Source organism: Corythoichthys intestinalis, chromosome 22 (assembly GCF_030265065.1).
Source record: "Corythoichthys intestinalis isolate RoL2023-P3 chromosome 22, ASM3026506v1, whole genome shotgun sequence".
Lineage (NCBI taxonomy): Eukaryota > Metazoa > Chordata > Actinopteri > Syngnathiformes > Syngnathidae > Corythoichthys > Corythoichthys intestinalis.
Genome location: NC_080416.1, coordinates 32,620,748 through 32,644,533, shown reverse-complemented (window position 1 = coordinate 32,644,533; position 23,786 = coordinate 32,620,748). Strand labels below are relative to the sequence as shown.

Below are 23,786 nucleotides of genomic sequence, written 5' to 3'. Positions count from 1 at the left end.
TGGTTCACACTTATTAATGGCAGATCTCATATGGTTTAGTTTACTTTTGGCCAAATAAGTTAACTCACAAGGCAGTGGAATATGAACATATGATACCGTATTGGCCCGAATATAAGAAGGTGTTTTTTGCATTGAAATAACACTGAAAAAGAGGGGGTCGTCTTATATTCGCGGTCTAGACATTATACCCATTCACGATGCTAGATGGCGCCAGATATCATTGAAGCGATGTTCTGTCATGACAGATCTCAGCTACTCTTTTTAGTTTTGGTTTAGTTCCAGTTTGCATTATTTTATTGCAATGTTTTTCCTTATTCAGATTTGTTTCAAGACGACAGTTACTGTTAGACTTCACTATAAAGGTTGATGCAGTTATTGCAATTTTGATCACAATAGATTGGTTTCTTTACATTTCAAAAACCAGAAGCCATTCATTTTCGAATGTGATTGCACTTTAGTTTACACATTTAAATGTTCAGATATTAAGATTTGAATGAGGCAAAATAACATGCTTTTTCTCTTAAATATATTGTTATAATCATTTGTTTCAGATGTACTGTAATTATTTTCTGTATAAAAATTAATTTGGTGTTCAAAAAGTCGTTTTTTCAAACTTGAGTCTTGAAAAAGAGGGGGTCGTCTTATTATCAGGGCCGTCTTATATTTGGGCCAATACGGTAATATGAAGCCAGTCCTTCCCGTATAAGAGAATTGGATGTCTATCGTTGTCAATGGCAGACAATGAGTTCTTTTTATGTTACTTCCATGTCATTTTAAGATACTTCCGGGTAGATTTAAAACAGTTCCTGTTAACTTTTCGGGAGTTCCTGGCTACTTACTGTTGATTAGGTGTCACTTACTGTTGGTTTTGAGCCATATATAGCCCATTTTCTACACATATCCAGGGAAATTTCCATTTTCAACCAATTTCATTGGTTTCACGCATGTAGAGATGTCCCGGGAATGACACGGGTTGGATACTTTCACACACTTGTCTCGTGTTGCCCACTGGAGCTCTCTACAAGGAGGGCTGATGGCGCGATTTTATAGCCCGTACATTACGTCATTTTCGGTCGGCATCGGCTGTACCAATGTTGGTCAAATCAAGTTTTGTTCCAGAGGGAGCGTTGCTGACGTCGTATAATTGCAGCCAATTCAAGCTCATCAAGACTGTATTTAAGCCCAGGCGATCCAAGAGAAGGGTGGAAGAAGAATCCTGCTGACTTTGTTTTGTTGTCTTATCGGCTCACTGCCTACCGCTTAGGTTAGTATTTTATTGATCCCCGTCGACCTACTGTCACAGACCCATTGTGTTTTTCCTCCCTTTTCAGCCAGCGATCGCATGTATTTTTTTTAGGGGTGTCAAACAATTAAAATTTTTAATCGAGTTAATTCAGTACTTCTCAAATAGTAGGGCGCGCCCCCCTGGGGGGGCGCAGAGCGATGCCAGAGGGGGCGCATGTGACCTCAGGGAACATGCTTTTTTTTTCTTTTTTTTTTTCTTTGCCGTACTGGAATAAAGTGTACATACACATCCACTCAGTGGGTGGCAGTGGCCCTCTTATTTTCAGAGTGCGCGCAGTATTTTTGGACTAAGGAAGAGCACTCGGCACACAGTAAACAGATATGAAGAGCAGTGCGCCGCCGCTGTTTTTCGAAAGCCGTTTTCCGACTGGACTCACTCACGCAGCGACTTGTGACGACGCAGTGTCTTGTCCGGTTCTCACGTTGCCGTCCGAGAAGTGCCATTTTCGGCTTGGGATCGTCACGACGACCGCCCTCACCTACCGCCGAGAATGCGCTTTTTTCGTGCCGTTTGCCTTTTAGCTTTGACTTTTAATACAGTGCGTGATGAGGAAAGACCACTGTTTACTGTGTCTAAAAATATTTATGGCGCACAGCCAGAAGCCAAATCAATTAAGACGCCACTTAAAGACATTTGACCCCAATCTCATTGATAAGCCGCTTGATTGTTTTTCAGAGAAAACGTGCCGAATATTGCCAACAATCGTCCTGCTTTGTCAGTGTTATATCAGTAAACCAGTTAGCATTTTTAGCATGCTCATTGCAAAGGAGGTGTGAGCAGCAAAAATAAAAACTGTCCTTCTGTCCAAGGACACTTTTTTCCCCTTTTATTTAGTTTTGTTTTTTCGGTCAATTTTTTTGGCATATTGTCCTCATGAGTGAACGTTTTCTCATGAATTTGAATTTGTTATTATTTACTGATTTTACTACATTTTATTTTTCTGTATCAAATGGTCAAAAATGTATGTTGAGTGTGTTTTTACATTTTGGATGTGACTTATTTTTAAATTCAGGCAAACTGATGCGCGTCAAGTCTTCTGTTACAAACAAAACAATGTTAATAAAGTATAACTTTATTATAAGTTGATCTATGTTACTTTTTTTTCTTTATTAGAAAAAAAAGGATACAATGTTAGGCAGATGGTGTGTTTATAATAGTAATTTTATAGACAAATGATACTATTTACAGTGGCAGCAGAGTTTGGGGGGGCGCGAAACATTTACGTCTTCCTTGGGGGGGCATAACAGAAAATAATTGAGAAGCACTGAGTTAATTACAGCTTAAAAATTAATTAATCGTAATTAACCGCAATTAATCGCAATTCAAACCATCTATAAAATATGCCATATTTTTCTGTAAATTATTGTTGGAATGGAAAGATAAGACACAAGATGGATATATACATTCAACATACGGTACATAAGTACTGTATTTGTTTATTATAACAATAAATCAACAAGATGGCATTACCATTATTAACATTCTGTTAAAGCGATCCATGGATAGAAAGACTTGTAGTTCTTAAAAGGTACATGTTAGTACAAGTTATAGAAATTTTATATTAAAACCCCTCTTAATGTTTTCGTTTTAATAAATTTTTCAATCAAAAAATAAACTAGTAGCCCGTCATTGTTGATGTCAATAATTACTTACACAATGCTCATGGGTGCCGAAGCCTATAAAATCAGTCGCACCCAAGCGCCAGCAGAGGGCGACAAAACTCCGTAAAACACAACAAGTACACATTTCACTGTCCTGTCATTTTAATCTGTTTGAGAGGGGCATTTGTGCGTTAATTGCATCAAATATTTTAACGTGATTAATTTTAAAAAATTAATTACCACCCGTTAACGCGATAATTTTGACAGCCCTAATTTTTTTATTTAACTCATTTGCTCCCAAAAACGTATGAATACGTTCTATTTTTAATTGTTTCAGTGTCCCAAAAACGTATGTATACGTCTTTTACGTTTTTTTCTTTTTTTTTTTTGACAAGAGGCATCTCTTGGTTCTGTTGCACCTAAACTGCCATGCACAATGCTCTAACCTCATTTTAAAGCAATAAAACTGAACGGAACGATGGAAACATGCCTATACAACAAAAACCTGCCCTGAAGCTGCTTTTTTATTTATTTATTTTTACAAGAAAGTGCAAAAACATCAACCATTTTAAAGGGAGTACTTCTTTCATTCAAAGATACAAAAAAAGTTACACAGGTGGAATGAATTCAACATTTTCTGGATACAAAGTGTCTTTAGAAATAAGCTTTTTAACCAATATACTTTGTTTTCACCGATTTCTGTACTATTTAGCATGTTTGTAGTGTTACACTGTACTTAATCATGGTTTTACACGTTCTGCATATGAAATACACGTTAGCGAATTAGCTAATTAGCTTAACGCTCGGCGCTAACTATTAACACCTCAAAAACAACAACAATAAAGCCTAAACAGTACAAGAGGGTTCGTTTACTCACGTCTTGTAGACACACACGGGTCTTAGCAACACACTCAGAACATTTTTCAATTGTCATGACTTGAAACTACAGCTGGACATCTGAAAGACGAGGAGCATGAACTATCTCTCTTCCCCTCTCGCTCCTAAAAATAACTTGCGCACAGAATCGCGCCGGATCGGGCTTCTGTACCTGCCTGTCTCATACACAAATGTATTTTCCAGTCTTTTGAAAAAGAGCAAATCTCTCACTCAGTTACAGGCAGCATTCATTGTAACGTGCGTGCGTCCGTTAAAGGTGTCCGGGCGGCAGACGTGTCTTGAATTTTGTTCTGCTACGAGCGGCTGCCAAGTTATGAGGGAAAATCATCGTTTTTGAGCCTTCATGAATCGTAATCGAATCGTCACGTGTCGAATCGCGATGCATGTAATAATCGATTTTTTGGAACTCCTCTTATAGGACCACATAACTCCTCCCATGACATGACTCCTCTGAATCATCCAAATGGTCATTGCCAAACTTAAAAGGGGCCTGGACATGTGCTGGTTCAAGCAGGGGAAACTTCTGTGCCATGCATGATTTTAAACCACGGCGTCTTAGTTTATTACCAAAAGTAACCATGGAAATGGTAGTCCCATCTCCTCTTAGGTCATTGACCAACTCCTCCTGTGTAGTACTTGGCTGATTGCTCACCATTCTTAGGATCATAGAGACCCTACAAGATAGATCTTGCATGGAGCCCCAGTCCGAGGGAGATTGACAGTCCTGTTTAGCGTCTTCCATTTTCTAATAATTGCTCCAACGATGGTTCTTATATCACCAAGCTGCTTAGCAATTGCCCTGTAACCCTGTCCAGCCTTGTAGAGGTCGATTCTGTCTCTGGTGTCTCTGGACAGCTCTTTGGTCTTGACCATGTTAGGAATTGGAGTCTTGCTGATTGTATGGGGTGGACAGGTGCAGCTACACCGCCTCAAACAGGTCAAAAAAGTCCGCTTCTCCTCCACTTACTTATTGGACTTTTTAACTCATTCACTCCCAGCCATTTTCACCGGTGCAACCCCCTTCGCTCCCGGCCGTTTTACTGGATTTTGACTGATTTTACAAGGCTCACAGACAATTCTGTTGTATTGCTATCTAAACATGAAAGATTAGACTCTCTTCTTTCAGCAGGAAAAAAGGAAGTTCATATCTTTTTCCATTCTTTAGAAATCTGCATTAGAAAATAGCTTAGTTTGAGCAATTTTCAAATTTCTGATGAAAAAACAGAAATGGAACTTTTGTGAAAGCATACATTTCAACCATAACTTTGACTTTAACACAGCTATTTTTTGCTTTAGTTACATCCCAAACATCTGAATAATGTTTTGCTTTTACAAAATAACATAATCAACAAGACAAATAGAGCTTTTGATAGCAAAGTAACAATTTGTTTATACATAACTAACTGAGAGATGAAGCTGTTTTGGCCGAGCCGAGAAACTTTTCCCTCATCGCCGCCTGTCTCATAAAGATGGATTTTTTTTTTGAGTCTCTGCGGCGTCTGCTCGGCGAACAGCACGGACTCAACGGCATCGTCCGCTGCACTGGTGGTCCTGGTCGTTCTGCTCGGTCGTCCAGCGCCTGGAATCCGGGGCGTCCTCTAGGTTGTTCTTCCTCTAGGTTGTTCTCCATTCGGTCGTCTTCCGCCGGCGCCCCGGCAGAGCGGCCCGGCCGTTCATTGCCGTTGAATCGGGTTGCGGGTCTTACCAAATGCGCTACTGCCCTCCTTTAAAATGGATTTTCAGCTTTGTGCTTTGGAGCTAAATTGAATCAGAACCCAGAGATGTCTCTTGTAAAATAAAACAAAAAAAAAACGTAAAAGACGTCTTTGGGACACTGAAACAATTAAAAATAGAACTTGTTTATACGTTTTTGGGAGCAAATGAGTTAAAGGCGACTAAGAGGTCTTTAGGGGACAGGTGTTCAAATACTTATTTGCAGCAGTAAAATACAAATAAATTGTTTTAAAAAATGTTGTCGTGACAGGCCTACAAATGCCATTTCTCCAGAATTTTCGAATAGTGTACACTATTTTCCATATTCCTACAACGATTATGGTCCCCGTGCGTATTGTCGATCCAATGGAGCAGAGCGCTATTACGAGCAATCATACTGGCGGCGTACAGCTAGTGCCTATTACGCAGCCCGGCGTGTAAACATGACATAATCCCGCCATCGGCCTGCACTCGCTGAACCGAGGGCCGCAAAACAACTGGCACTTTTGCTTTTAATTGCTGCCGCTTTGGCGTTTTTTTTCTAGCGCCGGTCTACTTGCGCACGGCTCATTCACAAATAGACACACAAATGAGTGCGTGGGAGGATTTGGGAGGGAGTGGAAGGGATGGGCAAATCACCGCTAAGCTCCTCTATTGCTGTATAATCCCTCAGAGTACACACACAAATACACATATGAAGAAAAGCAGCCATCACGCGCGGGCAGAAGTCCAACACAGTAACATTGGCGACGTCTTTTTGTACAGATGGAGTACTCGTGTCTCTCCTCGAACTAACGCCCTGACATTTGTTACGTTACATAATGAAACTACTTTTTGCTGCAACTTCTAATGCAACTCTATAACAGCCCTATAGTTATTGTACGAGCTAAAGTTGGGAACCTCTGGGTCATGATCTCACGATATGGCGATACAACAATTACCGATACATGGGTCAGAAAATCAATCTACGGTAGAATTCATAAACAGAAAAACAAACTGTTTTCATCCTCGGGCTGTGAATTGGAATGAGTTTATCACTAGTAGACGCCCAATCTATTCGCGGCCACCCCTCCCACTTCAAAAGGATAGGACGTCTATGGCCATCAGTGGCAGCCAATGCCAGGCAATGAGTTCATTTTGTGACATTTCCTGTTGATTCTCAGTCACTTCCTGTTAGGCCTGAACGATATTACAAAATACTATTGTTGCGATTTTTTGGGGGGGGGTTGTGATATATTGCGATATTATATTTCAATTAGGGCTGTCAAACGATTAAAATTTTTAGTCGAGTTAATCACAGCTAAAAATTAATTAATCGTAATTAATAGCAATTCAAACCATCTCTAAAATATGCCATATTTTTCTGTAATTTATTGTTGGAATGGAAAGATAAGACACAAGACGGACATAAACATTCAACATAATGTACATAAGTATTGTATTTGTTTATTATAACAATGAATCCACAAGATGGCATTAACATTAACATTCTGTTAAAGCGATCCATGGATTGAAAGACTTGTAGTTCTTAAAAGATAAATGTTAGTACAGGTTATAGAAATTTTATATTAAAACCCCTCTTAATGCTTTCGTTTTAATAAAATTTTTAACATTTTCTATCCAAAAATAAACTAGTAGGTCGCTATTGTTGATGTCAATAATTAGTATTCTCATGGTCATAAAATCAGTCGCCCCCAAGCGCCAGCAGAGGGCGACAAAACTCCAAAAAACACAAGTAACAAGTGCACATGAACCTGTGCTGTCATTTTAATCTGTTTGAGCGGGGCATGTGTGTTAATTGCATCAAATATTTTAACGCGATTAATAAAAAAAAAAAAAAAAAAATACTGCCCGTTAACGCGATAATTTTGACAGCCCTAATTTCAATATTAAAAAAAATATATGGGGAAAACACTCAGGTGAACTTTCAAAATTGTCCGATATGCATGTGTGATACATCATTGCAAAGCTTAAAATCTCAATTTTCTGGGGGAAGAAAAATTTATGACAGCAGGGCATTTAGAAAAAAAAAACAATTAAACAGCAAAACCCTATCTGGAGGTGAGGACATGAAAGAGCAATGTTGTATATAGTGTGCAATATGAAACAAAAATAAAACTCAATTTTTAAAACAATATGAATTTATTGGTAATATTGTAACATATAACCTGGAGCAATCGAAGAACAATCAATATCTACAGCTACATCATGATTACTAAAATGAAAAGTGACTTTTGTTATAACTGTATGTAGCACTTTTGGCAATTTCTATCATGTCTTGATGGCTGCACTTCAGCACGCAATTCAGTTTGACTTGAAGGTAGTTCGTTACTGTGTCCAATTATAAATTAAAAAAGTTCAATTGATAAAATTAACTCACCGATGCAGTCTTTGAGTCAGGGAACATTTCTTTTGCTAATTCTGAGAAGTGATCAGCAATACTGTAGTTGCGGGCAAATTGTGTTCGGCAACAAATTGGCAGAATAAAATCTCTGCTTTCGTCACCTTTCATTCTGCAGACTTTATCTTTATGACCAGTGTTGCTAATCTTACTTTTAAAAAGTAATTAATTAGTTATAATTTACTTCTCCCAAATAGTAATTGAGTTAGTAACTCGGTTACCTGAATGTAAGAGTAATTAGTTACTTGGCAAAGTAACTGGAGTTACCTTTCATGGTTTTTTTCCCCCATTTTTTTTCAAAAAAACAAAAAACATAGTAACCTTTGCTATGTTTGGAAGTCATTTATTTATTATTTCATTTCGACGTTAAAGTTTTAAAACTGTTTTATCATTTAAAGATAGATACAAGTCAAGATTTTGCCGATTTAGGAGTATTTTAGATAAAAAGTTATTTAGGTTCGCTAGGAAGGTTCACTACAACAGAGCCTTTCTGAGAAGTGTACTGCTCTAAAAGGGCGGCTGTTTACTCACGCCACCGAGTCTGTCATTTCGCATGTAGTTCTATATGCATGAGATATCTAGGCTTAGATTGTAGGCTGTCAGCTACAGTCAGGAAATATTGGAGCCGCCTAGCATCGCAGCGTCACAACAAACACTTCGCTCTCAGTGTCTCTGACTTTTCTCGCATCATTCAACCAACGTAGTAACGCATCGTAACGCACATTGTCTCGTTGCCGAAACTGTGACAATATCCGAACGGAACGAAAAAAACCGTAATGCACGAAAAACGTACAGACTTTGAACGTACAGCGTACACATTTAAAAATCAGTGCTCCCTTGTACAAATTACACCAAAACCGTACAACTTGACAGGTATGTCTGATTGGCTAGAAATTGCCTTCATTCACTGCTCAGATTGGTTGAATTGAATGATGACAGATCAAGATAGGATGACTAGAGGGTTCGTCCTCTCCGTGTGTGTGTGTGTGTTTTTGTGGAAGATTAAAAAATTTTTTAAAATTACACAGTACAGTCTAATCGAGCTAGGGCGGGCACAGCAGTCTCTCAGGTGGGCCCGACCCCCTAATGCCCGCCCATGACGTCGGGTCTGGGTCAAGATTTTCTTTTTCATATATTTACCCTTTTAAACGTTTTTTTTTTTTTTTCAATTTTTCTTTGTTTGGATCGATTATTTATCATCTAACATATCGTAGAAAATGTGACAGCAAAAAAAAAATACAATTAAGCGATAGTTATGAGGCAGAGATCAGTGATTTTTTTACAAACACCATTTTTTTCATTGTGATGTAATTTTTTTTTTTTTTTAAAGTCGTTTTTTTTCCTGTTATAAGCATTCATTAATGCTCCTGACAGTGTCATGTCATAATTATGATTGTCTGTCAAGTGTTACCAAATACCATAACTAGCAAATAATGAAACAACTGGAGCAGTAACTGAAGAAATAATTAGATCCGAATTAGGGCTGTCAAATTTATCACGTTAACGGGCGGTAATTAAATTTTTTTAATCAATCACGTTAAACTATTTGACGCAATTAACGCATGAACAGAATGACCAATTCATGCATTGCCAAAAACAGTTTACAGTGATGTTGTTTTACTGAGAGCGAAAAGGCAGAGAAATGCGAATGAATACAGGAGTTCATTGGACCTCGCCTTTTATTGGCTTAATATTTGGCAGCCGCTACTAACAGTCATGGTTGCCCAACCTCCCATCATGCATTTGAGCAGCGCAGGAGATGATCTTTTTCTTAACACACCTAATTGTTCAACCTCCCATCATGCATTTGAGCGGCGCAGGAGATGAGCTTTTTCTTAACACACCTAATTGAATACAACGCAGAACATACTGTATACCATTTGCAGCCACCACTGACAGTCATGGTTTCCCAACTTCCCATCATGCTTTTGGGCAGAGCAGGAGATGTTCTTTTTCGTAATGTAAAATTACTATAACTTGTACTCAAATTTATCTTTTAAGAACTACAATTCTTTCTATCTGTGGATCCCTTTATCAGAAAGAATGGTAATAATGTTAATGCCCTCTTGTGGATTTATTGTTATAATAAACAAATACAGTACTTATGTACAGTATGTTGAATGTTTATGTCCGTCTTGTGTCTTATCTTTCCATTCCAACAATAATTTACTGAAAATATGGCATATTTTAGAGATGGTGTGAATTGCGATCAATTGCGATTAATTAATTTTTAAGCTGTGATTAACTCGATTAAAAATTTCAGTCGTTTGACAGCCCCAATCATAATATGAATTTTGATTGTTATTTACATCTGTTACGCTGCAATGCATGCTAAGAGGCATGTTGGACAACAACAGCGATGACAGCAAGTGGCAGCAGAGGTTGACTGTGAAATGAATCTTCTTGAAGCAATGAAGCTTTGCAACCAATTGGTCCAAAACTTCATGGTGGTTCATTTGGTCTTATGACTGTCATATGATGCCGCTGTCAAATAAAGTTTTACCGGTTAATATCTTTTGGTGTAAATATCCCATAATACAGTGAGGACAGCTGCGGCTCATAGTCCAGTGCGGTTTATTTATGAACAAATGACGTTTTCGTGCAAGATTTGGTGGGTGACGGGTTATATTAAGGTGCGCCTTATACTGCGAAAATTACGGTACCCTAAATTGAACTCATTGCTTGCCAGTGACAGAAATTCATTCGTCAATGGCAGCCAATGACTTACAAGACAATGACCCAAATTCAATAAAAGGAGCCCCAAAATCTACAGGAAATGACCGATGGATAGGAGGAAAGCAAAGCACCCACACGCAAAGTCTCCAGAAATGGCATTTTCTTATATATTGAAGCGTTTCCTTAGCGACTGAGCCAGACACTTACCATAACCCGAGAAACAAGAAGTGGATCTAAGCTGTCTGCTTTGGCTATTTCTAATCACTTCCTGTCTCGTACAGAGAAACGGAGAGAGTCACAATAAGAATTGTGATGATTCATAGGTCTGGCAAACATAAACAGGAAGTTTTGATGTTGGTATCCCTCCGGTGGGAATCCTCAAACTTGTGTATTTGCTTTCCAAATCTCTTGTAAGTGGGTCACTTTGCTTTGTGAAGCAAGTAAGCCATGCTGACATCTAGTGGCCAACAAGAGCGAATGCGGACTTGACAGAAAGAATTTTTGCTATAGGGTCATTTTTATATGACAGTGGTACCTCTAAATATGAAGTTAATCCGTTTCAGGACCTTGTTAGTAAGTCGAAATGGTCGTATGTTGACCAGGTTTTTCCCATAATAATACATTGTTCCACAGCCCGCAAACCTACACTAAATCCTTAATAAATACTGCTGGTACTATTACAAATGGCAATTACACATAGCAAAACAAACAAAAAAATATAGATAAAAATCGGAATAATAATACATTATTACAGGAAATTATTAATATTATAACAAATCGGGTTCTAATGTGGCGGATGTGTTTTGCGTGCTGTACCTGAACACACCGCGTGGCTTATGTGACAGAGTGAGAAAAGTGCGGTATAGATTTTACTTTTTCATTTAATGTTTTGTTGTTGCATCAATTGCGGTGGACAGTTGGTGTATAGTGTTGCAAAAGTTCTGAAATAAATGACTGAAAACCCAACGAAGATTTCTTTGGCGATGTTTTCGCTTTCACACACATCCAAGCAGTCCATTTCATTCAGGAGCATAAAACACCGTGTGAAATAAGAAAAGGGCGCAAACAGTTTGCTGAAGACATGTCAGCAAAGCACATGGATTACTGGAACCATGTCCGATGGTCTGATGAGACGGACGGGCTTTCTTGTGTACCGTCTTCAGAAGAGTACGGCGTATGGTCTGAGCACGAACAGGCTGACCCCCCACCTCTTCCATCTCTGCAGCAATGCTGACAGCACTCCTGTAACGAGTCACATGACATTTTGGATGGAAAATGACAAGCAGTACTCAATTTGGACATTTAGGGATGTAGTCTTTAAGGGGTGTACTCACTTTTGTTGCCAGGGGTTTAGGTATTAATGGCTATATTTTGAGTTATTTTGAGAGGAAAATAAATTAACTCTATTATATAAGCTGCACACAGACTACTTTTCATTGTGTCAGTTTGTCCCATAAAAAGATAAACTTAAATATCTTCAGAAATGCCAGGGGTGTACTCACTTTTGTGATACACTGTAATAGGTGTGAGAACCTCTTGTTACCTCACGATACGATTCGATATTGCGATACAACGATTATCGAGACATTGGTCAGGAAATCATTCTATGATAGTCTACAAACAACTAATAAAGAGAAAAACAAGCTTCTGCTGTGAATTGGAATGAGTTTATCAATAGTAGACATCCGATCCATTTGAACTGGGAGGATGGCAGCGAATGAACATTCGTTCATTCGCTGCCATCCCTCCCACTTCAAACGGATCGAACGTCTATGGCCGTCAGTGGCAGCCAATGCCAATTCCTGTTCATTTTGAGTTACAGAACAGGAAGTGATCTGGGAATCACCCAAATGAATAGGCAGTGACTCAAACTCAACAGGAAATTACCTGTAAATGAACAGCAAGTGACCTGAAAATGCCTCGAAAATCGGACAGAATGACTGCGAATGCTCTGGTTTCGAATTAGTGCTGCAACGATTAATCGATTAACTCGAGTATTCAATTAGAAAAAAAGATTCAAATAAAATTTTGCTGCTTTGAGTATTCGTTTAATTAAAGTGGGGTTGTAATGGTTTGTTTTGAAAGTGCTTGCATTTATTTTTATTGGTTTGGGTGGATACACGGCACGCTAGTCTTTCTCATTTCACATGGCTGAATCCAGCTGTTTTAAGTTAAGTGTTTGTTTGAGCTAATGATTTTTTTGAATGCATTCATAATTTAGTTTAAAGGTATATTTAGCCATTTTTTGTGGGACTATGTGTCTGAGCGATTTGTTAAGAGCATTGTAAAAAAGCGTTAGCATCTTATAGCATTTAAGCTAGCGGACTTTTGCTATGTAAGTTAGCCAATTGTTCTTTTGACTTACATAGATGCTCTTTTTTTATATACAGTGGGGCAAATAAGTATTTAGTCAACAACTAATTGTGCAAGTTCTCCCACTTGAAAATATTAGAGAGGCCTGTAATTGTCAACATGGTTAGACATCAACCATGAGAGACAGAATGTGGAAAAAAAAAAACAGAAAATCACATTGTTTAATTTTAAAAGAATTTATTTGCAAATCATGGTGGAAAATAAGTATTTGGTCAATACCAAAAGTTCATCTCAATACTTTGTTATGTAGCCTTTGTTGGCAATAACGGAGGCCAAACGTTTTCTGTAACTCTTCACAAGCTTTTCATACACTGTTGCTGATATTTTGGCCCATTCCTCCATGCAGATCTCCTCTAGAGCAGTGATGTTTTGGGGCTGTCGTTGGGGAACACGGACTTTCAACTCCCTCCGCAGATTTTCTATGGGGTTGAGACCTGGAGACTGGCTAGGCCACCCCAGGACCTTGAAATGCTTCTTACGAAGCCACTCCTTTGTTGCCCTGGCTGTGTGTTTGGGATCATTGTCATGCTGAAAGACCCAGCCACGTCTCATCTTCAATGCCCTTGCTGATGGAAGGAGATTTTCACTCAAAATCTCTCGATACATGGCCCCATTCATTCTTTCCTTTACACAGATCAGTCGTCCTGGTCCCTTTACAGAAAAATAGCCCCAAAGCATGATGTTTCCACCACCATGCTTCACAGTGGGTATGGTGTTCTTCGGATGCAATTCAGTATTCTTTCTCCTCCAAACACGAGAGCCTGTGTTTTTACCAAAAAGTTCTATTTTGGTTTCATGTGACCATAACACATTCTCCCAGTCCTCTTCTGGATCATCCAATGCTCTCTAGCGAACCGCAGACGGGCCTGGACGTGTACTTTCTTCAGCAGGGGGACACGTCTGACAGTGCAGGATTTGAGTCCCTGGCAGCGCATTGTGTTACTGATAGTAGCCTTTGTTACTGTGGTCCCAGCTCTCTGTAGGTCATTCACTAGGTCCCCCCGTGTGGTTCTGGGATATATGCTCCCTGTTCTTGTTATCATTTTGACGCTACAGGGTGAGGATGGAGTTGAAAGTCCGTGTTGCCCAACGACAGCCCCAAAACATCACTGCTCTAGAGGAGATCTGCATGGAGGAATGGGCCAAAATACCAGCAACAGTGTGTGAAAAGCTTGTGAAGAGTTACAGAAAACGTTTGGCCTCCGTTATTGCCAACAAAGGGTACATAACAAAGTATTGAGATGAACTTTTGGTATTGACCAAATACTTATTTTCCACCATGTTTTGCAAATAAATTCTTTAAAAATCAAACAATGTGATTTTCTGTTTTTTTTTTGTCCAAATTCTGTCTCTCATGGTTGAGGTTTACCCATGTTGACAATTGCAGGCCTCTCTAAAATTTTCAAGTGGGAGAACTTGCGCAATTAGTGGTTGACTAAATACTTATTTGCCCCACTGTATACTGTGTGAGGCTCAGCTTAGGTATTTTAATTTTATGTTCCTTATCCGATTACTCGATTATTCGAACTAAATAGTTCATCGATTAATCGACTACTAAAATGATTGATAGCTGCAGCCCTATTTCGAATGAACGAATGAACGTTCCCAGTCTAAATGGATTGGGTGTCGAGCACCGTCAATGGCAGCCGTAGAGTTACCTGAGACACTATTTTGGTGGAAGATTTTGGTAGTAACTTGTTGGTTCCTTTTCTTGTTTCTTGTTTTTTTTTTTTTTTTTTAAACATTGAAACACATTGACACTTTTTAAAAACGATTTATCGATTCCTGGCAGGAGCATATCGATAACCTTTTGGGATACAAAGTATCACGATGTATCACCATTTCGATATTTTGTCACACCCCTACTCTGTAAACATGCTTTTTGGTGTCATATGCACTTTAAGGTTTCATTGAGAACTTTATTTAAAATCCGCCTTGGCAAGAAGCATGTCTTACTTTCGCAAGCCACACAAAATGATGCTCTGGCCCCCTGGCCTTGAGTTTGACACCCATAAACCATACCAAACCACAACTGTGAAGACACACATTTTTGAACAGCCACTCTCCTTTTTCCTCGTCGTAACAACCACCATCATTAGTTTTCTCCGCTTAAAATCATTCTCCGGGCGTGTGGCCAGCTGGCGTGCGTTCGTGCATGGTTTTCACCGCCCTTAACATCCCACCTTTTTTTGTTGTTTTTTAAATTCAAACCTTTTTCTTTGTGGGGACATTTGCCCAGTGTGTGTATGTGTGTCGGGGGCACTCATTCAACCCATTGCATAAGAGGCTTGGGCACTCAGCGTGCGGGACTCCCTCCCTGTGGGCGTGTGCGACCACTTTTTGTGTGTTTTGTTGGGCGCATGCATGTGTGTGTGTGAGGGCGAGGGAAAGAGATTACCTGTGCGTTTCATGGCAAGGGAGCTTCCTGCGTCGCTGCCAGGATTTAGCTGACTCGCCCTAAGACGGGTTTGTGTGTCACTGTGTGTGAGTGGGTGAGAAGCGTAAGAGGAAGCGATAGAACAAGTCTTGGAGTGAGGGAGAGAATGAAAAGACGTGAGAGAGAGAGAAAGAGAGAGAGGAGTGGAGTGAGAGGGGCCTACTAGCGGTGAGTACCAGTTGTGCTTCCTGTTCTACTTAGTAATGTGGGGCCAACATTTCGGGGACATGTACCGTACTTGCTGGATACATGTGATGTGTGAGTGTGTGTAATTAGTACGCACGTACTACGTCTGCCCTACTTTCTGCTGCACAATTGTGCCTCTCAATCGTCTTCTCTCACTGTTGCCCGAGGCTAAAAAACAACACATGCACAACAAAAAAAGTGCAAGTCATCCAACTTGTTTTTTTTGTGTTTTTTTTTACATTTCTTAGCAACGCATGTCATTAGCTACTAAATATTGTGTGATTGAAAATGTGTTATTCAGTGGTATGAAAAAGTATCTGAACGTTTTGGAAGTTGTCACATTTCTGCATAAAATCACCATCAAATGTGATCTGATCGTTGTCAACATCACACAGATGAAAAAAACAGTGTCCGCTTTAACTAAAACCACCCAAACATTTATAGGTTTTCGTATTTTAATGAGGATAGTATGCAAACAATGACAGAAGGGGGAAAATAAGTAAGGGAACGGTCACATTTAATATTTTGTAGGCCCCCGCTTTGGCAACAATAACTTCAACCAGATGCTTCCTGTAGCTGAAGATCAATCTGGCACATCAATCAGGACCAATCTTGGCTCATTCTTCTTTACAAAACTGCTGTAGTTCAGTCAGATTCTTGGGATGTCTGGCATGAATCGCTGTCTTTAGGTCATGCCACAGCATCTCGATGGGGTTGAAGTCTGGACTTTGACTTGGCCGCTCCATAACGTGTATTTTGTTCTTCTGAAACCATTCAGAAGTTGATTTACTTCTGTTTTGGATCAATGTCTTGTTGCAGCATCCATCTTCTTTTTAGCTTTAACTGTCTGACAGACGGCTTTCAGGTTTTACTGCAAAACGTCCTGATAACCTTTTGAATCCATTCTTCCATTAATGATTGCAAGTTGTCCAGGCCCTGAGGCAACAAACAGCCCCAAATCATGATGCTCCCTCCACCATACTTCACAGTGGGGATGAGGTGTTGATATTGGTGAGATGTTCCATTTTTGCTCCACACATGACATTGTTTGTTACTCCCAAACAATTCAACTTTGGTTTCATCAGTCAACAAAATATTTTGACTAAACTTCGGTGGCGCTTCCAAGTGCCTTTTTGTGAACATTAAATGAGCAACAATGTTTTGTTTGTGGGTTTCAAGAACACCATTCTTGGGCATAGCTTTACATATAGTTGATGTGTGCACAGAGATATTGGACTGTGCCAGTGATTTCTGTAAGTCTTTAGCAGACACTCTATGGTTCTTTTTTACCTCCCTGAGTATTCTACACCGAAATCTTGGCATCATCTTTGGTGGATGGCCACTCCCTGGGAAATAAGCAATGGTGCCAAACCATTTGTAGACAACTTCTCTGACTGTTGATTGATGAACATCCTGACTTTTAGAGATGGTTTTGTATCCTTTCCCAGCTTTATACAAATCAACAATCCTTGATCGCAGGTCTTCAAACAGTTCTTTTGACTGAGCCATAATGCACATCAGACAATGCTTCTCATCAAGACGTTTCTTACCAGGTGTGTGTTTTATAGTGGGCAGGACAGCTTCAGTGATTGGGCACACACCTGACTTAAAATGTTTGGTATAAACTGGTTTCAATTGCTCTTTAAGTCTCCTTAGGCAGAGGGTTCACTTACTTATTTTTTCCCATTCTGTCATTGTTTGCATGCTATCCTCATTAAAACTTATAAATGTTTGGATGGTTTTTGTTAAGCCAGACATTGTATTTTCATATGTGTGATCTTGACAAAGATCAGATCACTTATGATGGTGATTTTATGCAGAAATGTGAGAAATTCCAAAAGTTTCAGATACTTTTTCATACCACCGTAGTTAAACTAATGTGATACATGTTGGAACCTGATGTCCTGTAGTGATGTGCGATACCAGTGATTTTGGATTCGATCCGATACCAAGTAATACCAAGGCCAAATATTGCGATCCCGATCCGATATCGATACCGGAAGTTCATATTTTATATATATATATATATATATATATATATATATATATATATATACACACACAGTGGGGAGAACAAGCATTTGATACACTGCCAATGGGTGTATCAAATACTTGTTCTCCCCACTATATATATATATATATATATATATATATATATATATATATTGTATATAGTATATATATTGTATATATATGTATATACAATATATATATGTATGTATATATATAAATATTGTATATATATTGTATATAAATGTATATACAACCCTGCAGAGTTCTCAGCCATTCTGATATCTAATGTACAACAACAGCAAGCACTCAAAAACTACTAAAAGTCTCTTTGTGTCAAATAAGCATTGCAATGGAAAAACTGCTGCTTTTAATAACTAGCAAAGCAGTTTCCCTACAAACTCACAAACCAATCCATCTACAACAAAATCTGATTTGTCAGTCTCACTCTTTAAACATGACCCTTAAATTCATATGCACAGAACATTTCCCGGCTACACGTTGTATTTGATCAAATTTTAATCTACCTAAGTTAAATATTTTTAATCTAATTAAAGAAGGAATTAATAGTAGCATGTTACCGCCCTCTAATGGTAGATCATTAAACAAATCCAATAAACAAGTCACTTGCAATTTAAAAAAAAAAAAAAAAAAAACTAGGAATAATAGCTAATGTTAGAAATACAGTAAGGGGAGATGTGTGTTTTTAAAATGTTAAGTAATAATTCATATATATTTTATACCCAACTTGCTTGCTAGTAGTTCACTTGACTATCCTATGGAATGTGATGTGGGCTGATTTGTCCTCATTGTATCAAAAATTAATAAAATGGAGACTCACATTTAGGTTACAGTAATACTTCACTGTTGAATATGTCACTATGGTCATTTTACCTTTTTTATATAATACGGTATGAACTTTGCTTTTCACAAACAAGATGTAGCTATAACTTTCCATTACAAAGCATAATCAATAGTGCTGCAAAGTTCTTTTTATGTGAGATGACAAAAACGCCATATTTATCGTTTCATATTGCACATCAGCCACTAATGCTTATATGGTCTCTGATTATCTATTAGCACCTACATTACCTGGATAAGTCCTGCCTTTCGCAATCGCCCCTTCTATACTACTTTGCTTTGCTTCGGCAGCGTGCTCTTCTATTTTCTCGTGTCCTCCTCGGCTTGAGCAGCAAGTTTTTCATTTAATTCGTCGTGTGCTTCGGGATGCACGTTTCTTAAGTGTTTCGTGAGGCTTTTGGTATAACCAGAATATCTGACAGTTTCGGCACAAACTGTGCACTTAGCCTCGTTGCTATTTATTAAAATAAAATATGTCCAAACCAGACTTCTTTTATGATCCGTCGTCGATGCCGCAGCCATGCTACCACTAGCTTCCAAATGTTTGTTTGTTGTGACTGTGTTGGTGCCTTGTGAGAGGGGCGGAGGAAAAGCATGCTGATCGTCATATGATAGGAACGTAAATGGGGGCGGGAGCAGACACCGGTGCTCTGCTTATGTGCGTGCACTGCTTACGTGCGTGTAAAACGCGAAAGGCAAAAGTCTTACAAAAAGTGCACAAAAATACACCCAAAAAACAGACAAAGAAAATATAATATATTTATTCCAAATATCGATACTTTTGCTTGGGGATCGATACCTAAAACTTAACGCGCTGGATCGAAATATCAATATTTTGGTATCGATCTGCCCATCCTTAATGTCTGGTATCTCACCACTGACTGTCTGAGTGTTATGTTGGTAAGCGGAGGTGTGACAATACAGTGGTACAGTACCTTTACATATGAATGTAATTCGTTCTAGGACCTGGTTTGTAAGTTGAGATGGTCGTATGTAAACCTATGTTAAAGCCTTTATAAATAGAAATTACACATAGCAAAACAAATAAGTTCTGAATACAAATTGGATTAATAATAATATAAGAAAAAAATATATATAACAAACCGGTTGTGTTTTATATGCTGTTCTTGAACGCAAGGTGTCAATGACGACAAAGTGGGAAATTTTTGCTTTCTCTTTTCATGTTCTGTTGTTGTTAAAAGTTGGCTACGGCGGACAATAGCCATGTTGTGTGGCACAAGTTCTGAAATAAATGATAAAAAATCTGGCGACTTCCTTGCCGATGCTACAACAATAATACAGTTAGCCCCTGGGTTATGAACGTTTTCCGTAACCCGAATTTCCCTTAAGTCGGAATTAACCCTTTATCTACCCATAAATCTCAAAATAACTATCCATAAAGTCCAGAAGTATTGTGTTTTGTTTCATGTTGGAGGATACATTGCCCTCTGGTGGCAGCCAGAGGTGGGTAGTAACTCATTACATGTACTTTGTTACATTTACTTTAGTAAATTTTTGAGAAAAATGTACTTCTAAGAGTAGTTTTACTAAGCCGTATTTTTTACTTTTACTTGAATGGAGGATACATTGCCCTCTGGTGGCAGCCCGAGGTAGGTAGTAACGCATTGCATTTACTCAGTTACATTTAGTTGAGTAACTTTTTGAGAAAAATACTTCTAAGAGTAGTTTTACTAAGCCATACTTTTACTTGAGTAGATCTGTGAAGAAAAAAATGCTACATTTTTCCTCTTTATTTTACATATTAGATTTTTTTTTTGCCAGCGATGCCAAGAGTAGCTCGACTAATTTCACCAATGAGACGTCGCAACAATAATCACATGACTCCAATAAACCAATCAGACGCAAGCTTGCCGTTCTAGGATCACGCCAGCCTGTTCAATCATGTGGCGTCTTTAAAGCACCATAAAAAATGAAGTATTTGACATAGAGTGCTGCTCTCAACAGGACTCAAAAGCGCGTATTTATATCTCTCTCCCAGTTTTTATTTGGCACCTATTGACCACAGAAAAACGGAGATAATATCCTTTTAATTTCATAATAGTAACTATGAAGTAAATATTCAAACTAGGAACTATTTTCTCCACTAGAGGGCACTCATGCTCTCTGGACGAATAATGCTTCATTTCTGTCTTTTTTTTTTCTCTCTCTCACCGGAATTCTTTGATTTGTTTTTGTATTTCTTTGTCTTCATGTGGTTATGTAATGTGTTATTGTTAAAACAAGTTAATAAAATAATAATAATAATAAATAAATACCATTGTTTAAAAAAAAAAAAAAATCAAACAAATAAGCAGTTACTCACAATGTTACTCATTACTTGAGTACTCTTTTCACTGGATGCTTTTTTTTTACTTGTACTTGAGTACATTTTTGGGATGACTACTTTTATTTGAGTAATATTAATTTTGAAGTATTGCTACTCTTACTTTGTCTTTTTTTTTTTCTCTCTCACCGGAATTCTTTGATTTGTTTTTGTATTTCTTTGTCTTCATGTGGTTATGTAATGTGTTATTGTTATAACAAGTTAATAAAATAATAATGATAAAAAAACAAACCATTAAAAATAAAAATCAAACAAAAATAAGCAGTTAATCACAATGTTACTCATTACTTGAGTACTCTTTTCACTAGATGCTTTTTTACTTGTACTTGAGTACATTTTTGGGATGACTACTTTTATGTGACTAATATTAATTTTGAAGTATTGCTACTCTTACTTGAGTAAAATAAAAAAATTGGCTACTCTACCCACCTCTGGTGGCAGCGTTGGGTCTGGCTAAACTGTGGAGCAGACTCGTCTGACATGGATAAAGGACAGCTGCGGTCTGGTTTGGCCTACATTAAGCTGTAAGTTGTTTCAGCTAATATATTTTTGTGTATGCATTTGTAATTAAATTAAGAGCTACAGTTTGCGGAATCATGTGTGAGCAATTTGCAATGAGGACTGTAAATATGTAAGCATTCGTAGCCTTTAAACTAGCGGACTTTTGTTTGGCAAATTAGGCCAATTTTATCTACTAAATTTACATATTGATCAGGCGAGATGGACCTTTGAACACCAATTGTTTGTGTCAAGTGTTTTATTGTTAAAAGGTGTGTCGTTTTGAACATAAGTGTACATATGTGTGTTTCAGCTTTTTGTCAAAAGTGCAAGAACTAAAAAGCTTAGAAATCACAATTGCGTTATTTGCTGTCTGTCAAGCTGAACTTACTTCACGTTTAGTGAGGCCAGAACACATCATATTAATGAAGAATAGTACAAAAATAAGATACTGTGAGATACAATACGGTGCTGTTTACGCCCCCCCCCCCCCCCCCAAAAAAAAAAAAACGACTGGAGACAAATTGGCGGACAAGACTCCGGTGTCATAAAGTCAAAATCGCGATATGTCGAGTACATCGTAACCCGGGGACTACCTGTAATTGTCACCTTAATTTACAAAGATTGGTGATTCGAGGTCAGAGGAGGACTGTCGAGATGGTAGACATATTCCGGCCGTATATTCCTTCCTTATGACTGCCATTGAATGAATTTTGTCCAGTTCTTTCCTTTTTAAAAACCTTTACAATCGCTGTCACCGTTAGCCACTACCGCTAGCCCCAATGCCACTCTTCTTCCCCATCAATAAACAAAGTAATTAGCTACCTATTGACACCTACTGATCTGGAAGAATATTGCATGATTACCAGCCATTGTATAGAACACACACACCAGATTTTGCATATTTGCGGATTCATTTCCCAAAAACATTTATACATAAATTAGGCGAAAGTCGATTATTTTACACAGCATGGCAGAGTTGTTGAAAAACACTGGTCTAGCGTTGTCAATGGCACTTTTCTGGGCATTTACAGGTCTCTTCCTGCTGATTTTGAGTCACATCCTATTCATTTGGGGAGGTTCTTGCGTCACTTCCTTTTCAGTAACCCAATGTCAAGTTCAAATACGAATCCTTAGGTAGACATTTATAATATTACCCAAAATAAGGAGAGAAGGCACTCAATTGGTTGAAAAGCTTGCAAGGAAAAAGAGGGGAAACTATCCAGCTTCCGCAGTTGTTTTAACTAGCCTGTCCTTCACCTTGCTTTTTGTTTGGGATGGCCCTAGCAACAGACAGGTGTCTAAAAGGGAAAAAGGGGAAGCAAGCTGGCGACACCTCTTGTCTTTGTTTGTGTGTTTGCATGTAGCATGTATATACATATGTGTGAGCCCATTTCAGCAAAGCAAAGCGGCATCTTCTGACCTTGACCAGGCAGGACAAATCATTCTTTCTCTCTGAACAATAATAATAAGCAAAAGCATTTTTTAATTGCGGGCAGCAATAAGCAAAAGCAAATCTTCATTGCGGGCAGCAATTGATAAAAGCAAATATGTAATAACTTCATAAGTTATCTCATCAAATCATTTCATGAAGCAATATCATTTGGTAAGTAATAAAATGCAACAATATGAGTCCTTAAATGTATTGAAGTTCACCTGAGGAACCTAGGCCGGTTTAAAGCGGTCAGAATGACAAGGCAGTATTATCAAGAGTTAAACATGTCTATTGTTATCAATTCCAAAAATGTCTCTTACTGCAATCAAACATGGAACATCCTATTATAGCAATCAATACTTTATTATGAGCCTTCATTGGTAAAATCAAATGTTTAATAACCATTTAATAATTTTCACCCAAAATCAATAGTCGGCAGTAGGGAACCCATAAAATATTCTCCTGCAGGCTGCATTTGGCCCATGGGCTGCAAATTTGAGACCGCGGATTTAAGATTTACATTTTAGGGCAAATAATGTAATTTATACCCAATGAAGAGAAACCCATATTTTTGCAATAAACTGCCATCCGACGTTGCTCAAATTTAGTCACGATTAGCCAAAACTCCAAGTGTGAACAACCCTGAAATGCATCCCAAAATGGTTGATTTCCTGTATGTTTTCGGGCATGCATTCTCAGACTTTTTTCTGGGTCTACTCGTGATCAACATATCTACCAAACTTCATGTTGCTAATTCAAACCAGCTTCAGGGGCGGAATTTTAAAAACAATTCCAGCAATTTTTCCCATTTATGACTGAGATTTAAAAAAGCAGGTGTTTGTTTTGACACGAGGATGGTGGCTTACTCTCGTTCGCTGTCTCTCTCACGCACACCCTAGAGCGTTCTGACCTTAGAAGGACAATAGTGTAGTCATGCGTGAGTGTGTGGTTTTGCTTTATGGTTGGCTTGCATTGCCTTCCCCCTTTCTATCGTTTCATTCCCTTGCGCGCACACATACACACTTGAGTCACTTGGCTGAGATCTTTG

General features: G+C 38.4%; 1 protein-coding gene across 5 annotated transcripts in view; it reads left to right on the top strand.

Moving 5' to 3' along the window:
* atxn1a (ataxin 1a) overlaps positions 1-23,786 on the top strand; it is a 128,110-nt gene that overhangs the window by 86,403 nt on the left and 17,921 nt on the right. For 2 of the 5 annotated variants that reach the window (XM_057827145.1, XM_057827144.1), the window contains exon 1: positions 15,336-15,572. The exons of the other annotated variants lie outside the window; for them this stretch is intronic. The gene's annotated coding sequence lies outside the window, so the exon portion shown is untranslated. Of the gene's footprint in view, positions 1-15,335; positions 15,573-23,786 lie in introns of those variants that run through there. 5 annotated transcript variants of the gene reach the window in all.